Source organism: Bubalus bubalis, chromosome 3, assembly GCF_019923935.1.
Source record: "Bubalus bubalis isolate 160015118507 breed Murrah chromosome 3, NDDB_SH_1, whole genome shotgun sequence".
Taxonomy (NCBI): domain Eukaryota; kingdom Metazoa; phylum Chordata; class Mammalia; order Artiodactyla; family Bovidae; genus Bubalus; species Bubalus bubalis.
Window position 1 is genome coordinate 146,531,934 of NC_059159.1, and position 12,435 is coordinate 146,544,368.

Consider the following 12,435-nt stretch of genomic DNA (forward strand, 5'->3'; position numbering starts at 1 on the left):
CCACAGCACACCAGGCTTCCCTGTCCATCCCCAACTCCCAGAGTTTACCCAAACTCATGTCCATTGAGTCGGTGATGCCATCCAACCATCTCATCCTCTGTCATCCCCTTTTCCTCATGCCCTCAATCTTTCCCAGCATCAGGGTCTTTTCAAATGAGTCAGTTCTTCACATCAGGTGGACAAAGTACTGGAGTTTCAGCTTCAACATCAGTCCTTCCAATGAACACCCAGGACTAATCTTTAGGATGGACTGGTTGGATCTCCTTACAGTCCAAGGGACTCTCAAGAGTCTTCTCCAACACCACAGTTCAAAAGCATCAATTCTTCTGCGCTCAGCTTTCTTTATAGTCCAACTCTCACATCCATACATGACTACTGGAAAAACCATAGCCTTGACGAGATGGACCTTTGTTGGCAAAGTAATGTCTCTGCTTTTTAATATGCTGTCTCGCTTGGTCATAACTTTCCTTTCAAGGAGTAAGCGTCTTTTAATTTCCTTCAGTGCCCTCCAAAAAGAGTGTGTGCCCTGCCCGCTCCTGAAATTTGTGCTCTTTGCTGCACAGTATATCTTGGAGATTGCTCAGATAGCAAGTGTAGAGTTTGTATTTCTTGGCACTCCAGACATTTGCCTAAGTCTCCCCTGGATGGGGACCTGGCTGCTGCTGCAGTCAATGCCCTGTGCACACCTTCGCTCATGTACCTGTGCATTCTCGGAAGAGAGTCGCAGACAGGATGTACATGTTCTCGGTATTGGCAACTCCCATCCTACAGGCTTTGCCAGTGTGTGTTTTCGCTGAGACATTGAGTGCTTGTCTGTCTGCTGTGTCACCACACCAAGTACTCTCCAGCGTCTTAGGGCTGTGCCGGCCAATAGGTGGGAAACCTTGCAGTTTTGGTTTGCATGTCTTACTACAAGTGCTGTTGCATCCCTTTCCATATGTTGAAAAACCACTTTGTCCTTTTCTGTAAATTGTTTACTTAAAGCCATGATTTGAATCACTGGTCAGGCAGTTTCACTGTTTTTTTTTTCCCCTGCAAAACGTCTTCCTACTGTTTCCACCATTCTTGACATGTGGTCCAGACCTAAACTGAGGTCTCCCTGAGGCACATAGCACTCCACAGAAAGCTGTCATTGATTTGGGTACTTGGTATTTTTTACTCCTGGTGCTGCTGTTCATTGTTTGGAGTTATTTGGATTTTTGTGTCCCTGAGGCCAGAAGCAAGGCACCCGTTCAGGGCCGTGGGGAGGTGTTCCCCTCAGCTGCATCTCTGTAGGGTGTGGGAAGGGCCAGGTTTCCCTCGGGGCCCTTGACCAGCTCTGCTGTGGCCTTGGTTAATTAATTAGTGTCAGGAGCCTTGTGTCCTGCTTGCTTCTCTCCAACAAATACTTACCTACGCAAAACCTGCAGATGTGGTTTTGTACTTTTACATGCTTTAGGGGTAAGATTTTAAGAAGGCAGGCCTTAGGAGGATTGTTTTAGCTAACTCTGCATGAGCATCATGGGACCTTAAGTGCCGACCTCCCTCTGGTCCCCTCCTGTTCTTGTTTGCGCAGGGTCGAGGGGTGTCTGCTTAGTGCTGGTTCTGTACTGGAGTCTCTGGGCTGACTGGAAATCAAGGACTTCCCTGCTTCCTCTGGGACGGGGCTGCCTGTAAGTTTCTAGGTCATGGAATTTTAGCGCTGTTGGGACTTTGGAGATGCGCTGGGCAAAGCAGTTTGCTTAGTGCTGAGTAACAGGGTTCATGGAGGATAAGTGACTTATGTCTCATGTGGAGGGGGTCTGCTCCATCTGTGATTTCCTCCAGTCAGTCACTCTGGGGGTTTTCCTTTAGCAAATATAGTCAAGAAATGAGGTTGAGCAGTGAATTCCTAGGTAAAGCTGGCACCTGGGCAGAGACCATGGCCGAGGGCCAAGGATGCTGACCAGGAGCGAGCCTGGGACTCATGCTGTGCATGTGGCCTGCTTTTCTGCAAGGCGTTATAGCCCCAATGAAGGAAGTTATAGCCCCGATGGCTCACAGAAACCCCAGGTGAGAGCTGAAAAGAGCATAGGCTTGGCCCCACCTGGCTTCCTAAAATAGGCCCTGTTCTCGCAGCTCCTAGGCCCCAGCTTGTCTTTAGAAATGGGCCTGATCCAGTAAGTTAGGTGGGGCTTGGGGTCCAGGTCTTCAAAGCCTTCCCAAAAGTTGTCTAGACATATTGCCAAGACAATATATTTGCCAGAACATGTTGTTAAGTGGAAACCCCAGGGCAATAACTGGGTCAGCCCTGGACACTGAGGCTGTAGATCAGACATTGCAGAGGCAACAGAGTGACCTCCCCCCCCTACAACAGAGTCCCTTCTTTTTGACCTGGTAGTGGGCCTGTCCCACCCAAGAGACTCCAGTCTGCGTGTCTGTGGGGGCACAGCTTGACCCATGGGGGCACAGCTTGACTCAAGTCTGTGATCTATGCCAGCGCTCCCCATGGGGCACTTGTGTCAGAAACGCAGCTCAGGTGTGGTCGTGCAGAAACACCAGGCAGTCCAGAACGCAGAGTATATAGGAAACCACCGGCCTGGAGCCTGCAAAAGGCCACAGCACCAAAGGAAAATAGCACCCCTACCCCCATTTAGGACTTCCCTAGTAACTCAGCTGGTTATCCAGAATCCACCTGCAATGAGGGAGACCTGGGTTTGATCCCTGGCTTGGAAAGATCCCCTGGAGGAGGGCATGGCAACCCACTATAGTATTCTTGCCTGGAGAATCCCCATGGACAGAGGAGCCTAATGGGCTACAGTCCATGGGGTCTCAAAGTCAGACACAACTGAGCACCTAAGCACACACAGCAGCGCCCCCATTTCAGGAGCCAGAGGCTGGGCAGCTGGTGCCATGTGTGATCTGGGGTCAAATACAAACAGCTGTGAAGAATGTTGTTGAGACAACTGGGAAAATATGGATATGTAGACACGTGCTTTAGGATATGTCTTATGGTGTTAACTTTGATGTTGTGGTTATGGTGGAGACAGCTCAGTTCTTAGGAGACTGCAGGGTGATGAATTAGGGGGCCAGTCCTCACGTCTGTAACAGATTTTCAAATGTTTCAGAAAAAAAAAAAAACTACAGAGATATAAAGCAAATGAGGGGAATTGTTAACCATTGGAGAACCTGAGTGAAGGGAAGACGGGTATCCATTGCAGTTTTTCTGTAGGGTTTACAATTTCAAAATGGGAAGCGGGTTGGGAGAGCCCTCTCAGGTGATGGTGACATGGAGTGGACAGCACTGTCGCCTGTCCGCCTCTGCCTGTGTCTCTCACCTTTGCCGGGGAGGGTCCTGTCTGTCCCAGAGTGGCACCTGTGTGTAGACTCCCCAAGGCTTCACTCTGCCTCACTTGGGACGCTTCCCAGGCCCCTGTGCTTGCTCCTCTCTGTCCTGTGAGCCCTCTCACCGCCCCTCGCACTGCCTTTGTGCCTATACCAGATGAAGGAGACTAGGGACACGAGTCACGTGCCTCACGGTGGCTGGCCGAAGAGGTATGTGAACATGGAGGACCTTGACCTCCACCTCCATCCATTAGACTGAGCGACATCAACTTACAAGGTCATGACCCACCTTGTTTAAACCTTTGAACTGGGAGAGAGGAGTTTCTTCCCCTACAATGGTGCTACTCCTCCAGATTGCTGTGGGTGGTGCTCTCTGGTTGGCCTGGAGAATGAGGGAGACTCTTGTCCATCATGTCTGCCTCTGGCTTTTATCCCCCCATCATGGCTTTGTCCCCCATGGCTTCCATTCCCCCATATTTTCCATCCCCTTGGAAGCTTATATTCCCCTGGGTGCCCCATCCTGCTGAGGGAAGTGTGGAAAAGTACTAACAAAGACATTACAGCCAGGAAGGAAAAGCTGTGGGCACGATGGGGTGGGTCTCAGCTGAGCAGAGGCCACTGGCCCCTTATTCTCTCCTTGGAGACAGGCAGGTCTGGGCTGGAGTCCATTCACCTCTGAGTCCTGGAGGAGTGGACATGACACATCTGGGAATAGGAATAGATGTTGACATTCTTTCCATGCAGATTCTTTGTTTTGCGCTGGAGTTTTGCTCTTTCTCAGCCACTTGCTGACAGAAGGAAGAGCTTGTGTCATGATCCATCAGCTCATCAGGAGAAAATGATGACAGTGATGATGACGGTGATGGTGGTGGTGATGATAGTGGTGATGGTGTTGATCATGATGGTGACCAAGATGGTGACCAAGATGGTGATGGTGATGGTGATGGTGATGGTGGTGGTGGTGTGATAGTGGTGATGGTGTTGATCATGATGGTGATGACGGTAGTGACCATGATGGTGATGGTGGTGGTGGTGTGATAGTGGTGATGGTGTTGATCATGATGGTGATGGTTGTACTGATGATGGTGGTGATTATGACTGTGAAGGTGGTGATGACTACAGCAAGCAGTAAACTGTCTTTTCAGGCCCTTGCATTGTGCCAGGTATGGCACTGGGCATTGTACATACAATCCTTTCTGAGCTTACCTGCCTCCGCAGCAGGGGCTAGGAGAACAATTGTCCTTCACGTTCTGGAACCTCTTTTCATTTCTTCTGAGTATTCATCCCTCCCCACGGCCCTAGTTATCTGTGACTGTGTAATAGCCACCCCCAAATGTAGTGGCTTCTGACAATGCCTGCCTGGGTTTTTTCTACGAGTCTACATCTGGGCTCAGCAGACAGACCTGCCCCCACCAAAGCTGTCATTGCTCTGTAACTGGGTCCCCACAAGGTCCGGAGGGAAGCCACATGGTCTGTGTGACCCTTGTTGGTGTTGTTCAGTCTCTAAGTGATATCCAGCACTTTGCGTCCCCATGGACTGCAGCATGCCAGGCCTCCCTGACTATCTCCTGGAGTTTGCCCAAGTTCACGTCCATTGAATCGGTGATGCTAACCATCTCATCCTCTGCCACCCTCTTCTCCTTTTGCCTTCAATCTTTCCCAGTCAGGGTCTTTTCCAGTGAGTCGGCTCTTCACATCAGGTGGCCGAGATATTGGAGCTTCAGCATCAGTCCTTCCAATGAATATTCAGGGTTGATTTCCTTTAGGACTGACTGGTTTGATCTCCTTGCAGTCCAAGGGACTCTCAAGAGTCTTCTCCAACACCACAGTTTGAAAGCATCAATTCTTCGATGTGCAGGCTTCTTTATGGTCCAACTCTCACATCCGTACATGACTACTGGAAAAACCATAGCTTTGACTCTACGGACCATTGTCAGCAAAGTGATGTTTCTGCTGTTCAATATGCTGTCTAGGTTTGTCAGAGCTTTCCTTCCAAGGAGCAAGTGAGCATTTTTTAATTTTATGGCTGCAGTCACCATCCACAGTGATTTTGGAGCCCAAGAAGAAAAAAATCTGTCATTGCTTCCACTTTTTCCCCTCTATTTGCCATGAAGTGATGGGACTAGATGCCATGATCTTAGTTTTTGATTGCTGAGTTTTAAGCCAGCTTTTTCACTCTCCTCTTTCACCCACATCAGGAGGTTCTTTAGTTCCTCTTCGCTTGTTGCCATTAGAGTGGTGTCATCTGCATGTGTGATCCTTGGGGGTCCTGATATATTGAGTCCTCAGGCTGACTACCCTCCAGAGTTGGGAGTGAGACCCTCTCTGTGGCTCAGTGTCATCTTCCGCTGCCCCCCAGGCCATGGCTGGCACTCTCATCCCAGGCACCCAGGCAACCCACTGGCAGGCTCATCCAGCTGGGCCAGGTCTGGTGGTTTCCTGTTTCCTGTTCCTCTTTATGAACTTGTCCTTTGAGGGCTCAGCTGCACCAGAGGTCCAATCCTTATTGCACCCCCAGCTCCTTCTGTGGCAGAGTGTTTGCTACCCGCTTCTGCACAGCAGGCCTTGGCTGACTGGGAGCTGTGAGGGCTCCTGAGGTGCATATGAGGTGTGGGGTGCAGACAGACCTGGCTGACCTCACCTGCTCTTGCCCCACTTCTATGTGGTCCAGGCGAATGTGGGCCTTTCTGGGCCTTCGTTTTCCCCTCGCACACCATACCTGAGGGTCTTAGGGTGAAACCACAAAACCTGTGGACAGCTGCTGCCTGGGAGCATCTTGGGAGCACCAGACACACTGTCTTGAGCCCCTGTATGGCTCTGAAGGTGTCAAATCCCTTCTCCCACTGATTTCTCCCCTGTCATGTGGAGGTTGTGTGGCTCCTGGACTAGTAGCTGGGCACTCAGTGAGTGGTTGCTCACATGATTAGGGTCTAAAAGGACCACCTTAAGTTTGATGATATGTGGCTGGTAACCATCTTGAAGCAAAGTTGTAACTGAGTTGTGATCCCTATGGCTTTGTCATGTGGAAATGTGCCAGTGACCCGTTTCTGGGTGCCTTCTGGAGACTGCAGGCAGGAATGTGGGAGAATGCAGGAAGAAGGGGATGGCCCTGAAGTGGGGCTGGCTTGACATGGGATGAAGTCATCATGAGGGGAATCGCTGGGCACCCCCAGGCCTTCTGGGGCTCCCTGGCCCACCCAGGCTTCCATGCAGTATCCACCCACCCTGCCTCTCCCTGTTGTCTGCAGCGTGGACTCATCCCTCTGCCAGGCTCCTAGGGGAAACCCAGGGGCCCTGAGATGAGTGTCCTAGCCTTGTGGCAGGGTGGACAGCTCAGGAACCCTTCTCAGTGGGATACCAGGACCTGAGAAATGGAGAGGAGATGAGCTAGGAAGGGACATCGTTCTGATCTTCTGAATAAAGCAAGACTTTTGCTATTTGTTATGAAAAGAAATACACACTCATTTCAGTGATTTAGGGAAGTACAGAAAAGTGTAAAGAGAAAACAAGCATGCCATTGCCTGGCACACAGTGTGGAGCCCTCTTGTGTCACTGTGTGCCAAGGCTGTAGTTTTAGTGTCTGCACATTGTAAACACGTAAACTCAAAAATGTGTAAAACTTGAGTTTTGGTGACTGTGTGATATCCTGCTGTGTGAGCATTGCATGACCTGGGTCTCTGACCTCCTGGCTGGAAAAGTTTACTGTTCTTAATTTTTCACTATTGTGAATAATCATGGGGTGGACCATCTTGCATGTGAATCTTGTGTGCATTTCTGCTTTCTGCCTTATACTAGGTTTGAGATTGTGGAATTACTGGCCCAAAGGATGGAAACCTTTTTTAAACCTGGGCACACACGACTGTATCTGGGGAGGCTTCTTCCCATGTTAGTTTTTCCATGGGCAGGATGAGTCCAAGTGGCCCCACGTGCCATGACCATTATTGACAAATCAGCTGTGCCACCTTTGACCGCCTCAGTGCTTCACAGTGTGGGGGCTCCACCTTCCCTCTGGAATTAAAAGGGGCCACCTCCTTTTTTTGAGGCTCCTCCTCTAACTTAAAAAAAATCAAAACAGTGTTACAGAAGTTGTGATTTACGGTAAATCAACATCCTTGACAACACAATAGGAAAAAACCACAATGCAGTCTAATTTTGGATTCATGAGAAAATTCCAACCTTGATTCTCCAAGACTGAGCAGAGGAGAGTGGTGGGGTGCCCAGGCCGTGCCAGGAGCCTGTGCCCTGGGGAGCTCCTCTGGCAGGGCCATTACCACAAGGCTGTACCCTGCATGCTTGGGGGAAGGATTCTAGAACATGCTACCGGAAGTTACCCTACTGGCTGGCAGAGCTGGGATTCCTGTGGGATGGCCATAGAAGAGCTATTCCTCTCTTGATCCCCCTTGGCCCTTGGTCTCACAACTGGAGCATCTCCAAGGGGTAGTTTTGGATTTTGCACAAAGAACAGGGAACCCAGGCTTCCTTGGAAGCAGGACTTCCTGGAGGGTGGATGGCTGCTTTGGCATTTCTGACCTGATTTTGCCACCTTTGCAAGTGTCTGAAATCTGCAGCATCAAACTCCTCAGTTCTCTTTTTCTTGGTCATCTTTGGTGTCTTATCTCCCACTCACCTCTGTCTTTGAAAATTCTGTTGTCTTTCTACTTACTGGGCTCTGGGGACCAAATGAACTTAACATTTGTTTGGGGTAGACTTTCTGGCATGCTGGGGTCCCTGGGAGCTCAGATCAAACCAGTCCCCAGCCTCACCAGGTCATGAGCCCCTGAAAATGCAGTAGAAACATCACTCATTCATTTCAGCCTTCTCCTAGGGACCTGGGGTCCTCTGTGCTGACGACCTGGATTCTCTCCAAGGTAGGGAATGTGGGGTCAGCAGGGTCCATGTTGATGTCTTAGGTGGTCCTGGCAGTCTGTGCTTCTGCCTGCTGCCTACCACCTGGGTGGACCACAGCTTTCCACCCTGGGCACTGGGGCTGGGCAGGCTGGATTTGGCCCTCACAACTTCCTGTCCTTTAAGAAGGCATATGGCCTGTGGGGTGCTTGGGGGACCACTATTCTCATCAGACGGAGAAGGCAATGGCACCCCACTCCAGTACTCTTGCCTGGAGAATCCAAGGGATGGGGGAGACTGGTGGGCTGCCCTCTATGGAGTTGCACAGAGTTGGACACGACTGAAGCAACTTAGCAGCAGCAGCATTCTCATCAGAATTAAAAAGGACTGTTGCTGCTGCTGCTAAGTCGCTTCAGTCATGTCCGACTCTGTGCGACCTCATAGACAGCAGCCTACCAGACTCCTCCATCCCTGGGATTCTCCAGGCAAGAACACTGGAGTGGGTTGCCATTTCCTTCTCCAATGCATGAAAGTGAAAAGTGAAAGTGAAGTCACGTAGTCATGTCCAACTCTTTGCGACCCCATGGACTGCAGCCTACCAGGCTCCTCCGTCCATGGGATTTTCCAGGCAAGAGTACTAGAGTGGATTGCCATTGCCTTCTCCGTTAAAAAGGACAAATGCTACAATTATCTGGCTGCCTGTGTCTTTGCCAAGGTGTCAGAGCTGTTGAAATTGTCGTTCTGTTTTTGAACGGATATCCTGGATGACGTTTGTCCCCATCTAGCCTCTGAGGTCTATGTACGGTTCCCCTGCCTTGGTCCCACAGCACCTCTCCCAGCTTCTGGTCTTTTCCCTCTTCTGCCCTGAGCTACCTGCCTTCACTTTCCTTCTCTCTCGCTCCCCTCCCCTACCTTACTCTCATGATGTCCCCACTGTGCTCCCCTGGCCAGCTCTGCCCGAGAAGCTGACCCTCCCAGGCTGCACTTGGGACTGCCTTGAATGGTTGTGATGATCCTCGGGACACGGATGCAGCTGGGCCTGGCCATGTCCAGGGCCCAGCTTGTAGCTGATCCCCCTCATCCTCCTTTTTCTCTTGGACCATTGGCAGGTAGCTTTGAACCCTTGCTTGGGCCTGGAGTGTGTGTCAGGCTCCAGTGCCTACTTCCCAGGAGGGCAATACCCATCTTCCATTGAGAAGCCCCTGAGTCTGGGGCCGGGTGCTGCGAGGACCCTTCTCACCCGCCTCTTTGACTCACTGTGTCCTCAGAGAGCTTTTGCTGCAGTCCCACAAGGGGCAGGGACAGGTGAGGACCTTGGGCACCTTGCCGTGGATGCAGGAGGACTAGCAGGCTGGGCCTGCTGAGCCCCCAGTGTCCATCCAGAGAAGTCCTTGGGTGTCCAGCTCTTGTTGTGAGCCAGCAGGGGTCTCCAGTGGGGAGAGTATCTTCCATATTCAGTACAGTCTGGCCGCTTGGGTTCAGATGGCCCTTAACAGGGTGCCTGTAGAGGGCATGCATGTGCAGGCACATGCATAATTGGAATTTTCTTCAAACTGATGCTCCTTGGTGGCTCAGCAGTAAAGAATCTACCTGCAGTGCCCAGAGCTGCAGGAGGTTCAGGTTCGATCCCTGGGTCGGGAAGCTTCCCTGGAGGAGGAAATGGCAACCCACTCCAGTATTCTTGCCTGGAGAATTTCATGGACAGAGGAGCCTGGCAGGCTACAGTCCATAGGGTCACGAAGAGTCAGACAAAACCAAAGTGACTTAACGTCCATGCTGGATGCTCTTTAACTATTGATACTTGCCCACTGTACTTAAGTACAGCAAGGCAGGGGATTGGTGTGTATTAATGTGAAATGTGTGCTTCTATTTTTGTCTTTAAATAATGACTCATCACACTAGCAGCCACTTAATGTGAATACATCTGCATTTCTCTTCTCACCATGGATGGCGTTGATCACGCACACTAAACGATCACCTAGGTGATTGATCCAGGTGCATGTTGGGGTGACAGTCTCCATCAGAAGAGCAGTGTCTTTGCTTTTGGCTTTGGGGCAAGAAAAATGCTTCTGATGTTTCTCTTGTTCTGATTTTTTATAATATCTCAAATAATTTCTTAGGAGCACTCAGAAAGGCTTAACGTTGGGATAATAAAATAAACGAGCTGTTTTCAGTAAACAACCTTGACAGAATGGCAGTGAGCAGATGTGGTCTTGTGCTCTGCACACAGGATCTTGAACTGGGCAGTGGGTCCCTGGATCTTTAAGACAGGATTGGGGCGGTTCCCCCCTGCACACGGTACATCCAATGGGCTGGATCTGGGGACTTCATTTCCACAGGTGGCCTTGTTAGGGTCATGGACGCAGACAGGGCGGTGATCGCTCTGAGGGGGGTTGCTGCTGGTATTTCCCATCAGGAGAGGGCAGGCTTGCCTGGGGTCACCTCATTGGGAGCCCCAAGCCCTGGGTGGCTCTCCTGGGTGAGGGGCAGCCCTCAGGTGTGCCCAGCATAACGGGGCCCACCTTCCTTGTCTCTCATTTTCCCTTTCAGTCCCGGGACCTTCCTGCACAACACAGCAAACAGCCAGACCCATCCTGGACCATGTGAGCCCTGTGGCCCCCAGATGGTGGTGTTCTAAAGAGGGAGCTCCCAGGGCTGGGTGGGAGTATCCGCATGCACAGTGCACATGGCTGTGACCTCTGGGTCTCAGTTTCCCCATCTGTCACAGAGGCCCCTGCTGTGGGCCTTCCAGAGCGTGATGAGGCTTCAGGGATGGGTGGGACCAGCAGGTGGTGTTTGGGGAGCCAGTCCGAGGAACTAGGCCTGAGAAATGCCAACTGGGGGGTTTGTATTTTAAGGTGCTTTGGTTTCCTTCCCTTTGATTGACTTGAAACTCAACCCTTATGAGGCCTTTGGGTGGGAGTGGTCCCCCCTGTGCCCTTAGAGCCTACGTTGGAGAAGCCCCTTGGGCCTTCCACGGTACACCTTACTCCTGACCTGTTGAATGGACCCTGTGTCATCTGACCTGAGGCCTTCTGCCTGCCTGCAGGGTCAGCGCTGGCACAGAGGCCTTGCAGCAGGACCGTGACAGCCCTTCTCGTTTGTCCCTGGGTCCCGGGGCAGGCAGGGGTTCCCAGTGGGCTGTGGGTATGCATAACTTCTGCTGGGACAGAGGAAAGCCCTTCAGGGCAGGTTGCCATCCTCAGCGTCTGTGAGCTCCAGGAGCTGCCAGTGAGAAGTAGCCTAGAGCCACTGCCCAGTGTGGACATGCGGTATGCACTGTTCACCTAAACTAATGACACAGCCAGCTATTTTACCAGCAAAATGGGTTTATTCAGGCACAACAAAGAATTATGGTTTGAGACATGGTCTCTGGTGAGCACAGGCAAGTCCAGGGAACAAAGGAGAGGGCCATTCTTTTATAGAGGAAAAGGGGGAGTTGGGAGGAGCTGCTGTTAACAGGGTCCATTGGAGGAAACTGGGAATTGGAAGTGCAGTGGCGCTACCAGTAGGTCTCTGTCTTTCTACATTTACCTATGCTGGGTGTGACCATCTGAATGGAATCGCAGTATGTGGCTTTCTCTATCTGGTTTCCTTTGCTCAGCACAATGCTTTCCAGGTTCATCTTTGTTGTAGTGAGTATCAGCACTTCGTTCCTTTTTAAGGCTGAATAGTACTTCGTTGTACGGCAGCACTGCAATTTGTTTACCATTCATCAGTTAATGGACATTTGGGTTGCTTCCATCTTTTGGTTATTGCGACTACCGCTGCTGTGAATATTTGTGTACAAGGATTTGTTTGAGAAGCTGTTCTTAGTTCTTTTGGGTCTATACCTTGGAGTGGAATTGCTGGGTCATCTGATACTTTTATGTTTAACTTTTTGAGGAACTGCCATACTGTTTTTACATAGAAATCGTACCATTTTAAATTCCTACCTGTGATATGTAAACCACTGTGAAAGTCACTCAGTTGTGTCTGACTCTTTGTGACCCCGTGGACTGTAGCCCGCCATTCTCTTCTGTCTATGGAATTCTCCAGGCGAGAATACTAGAGTGCGTTGCTGTTCCCTTCTCCAGGGGATCTTCCCGACCCGGAGATTGAACCTGGGTCTCCTACATTGCAGGCAGTTTTCTTACTGTCTGAGCCACTAGGAAAGCCCTGTGATATGAGAGCATTCTAATTTCTTCACATCCTTACCAGTCTTTACTTTTTTCCCATTTTCTTTTTTTCAACTACAGCCATCCTAGTGAATGTGCAGTTGTATCTCTTGGTTTTGATTTGCATTTC

The 12,435-nt window shown here is 50.6% G+C and overlaps 1 protein-coding gene across 2 annotated transcripts in view; it reads left to right on the top strand.

Annotated features, from left to right (window-relative positions):
* The window catches only part of PHF2 (PHD finger protein 2), a 91,590-nt gene that overhangs the window by 37,802 nt on the left and 41,353 nt on the right, over positions 1-12,435 (top strand). The window lies entirely within an intron of this gene.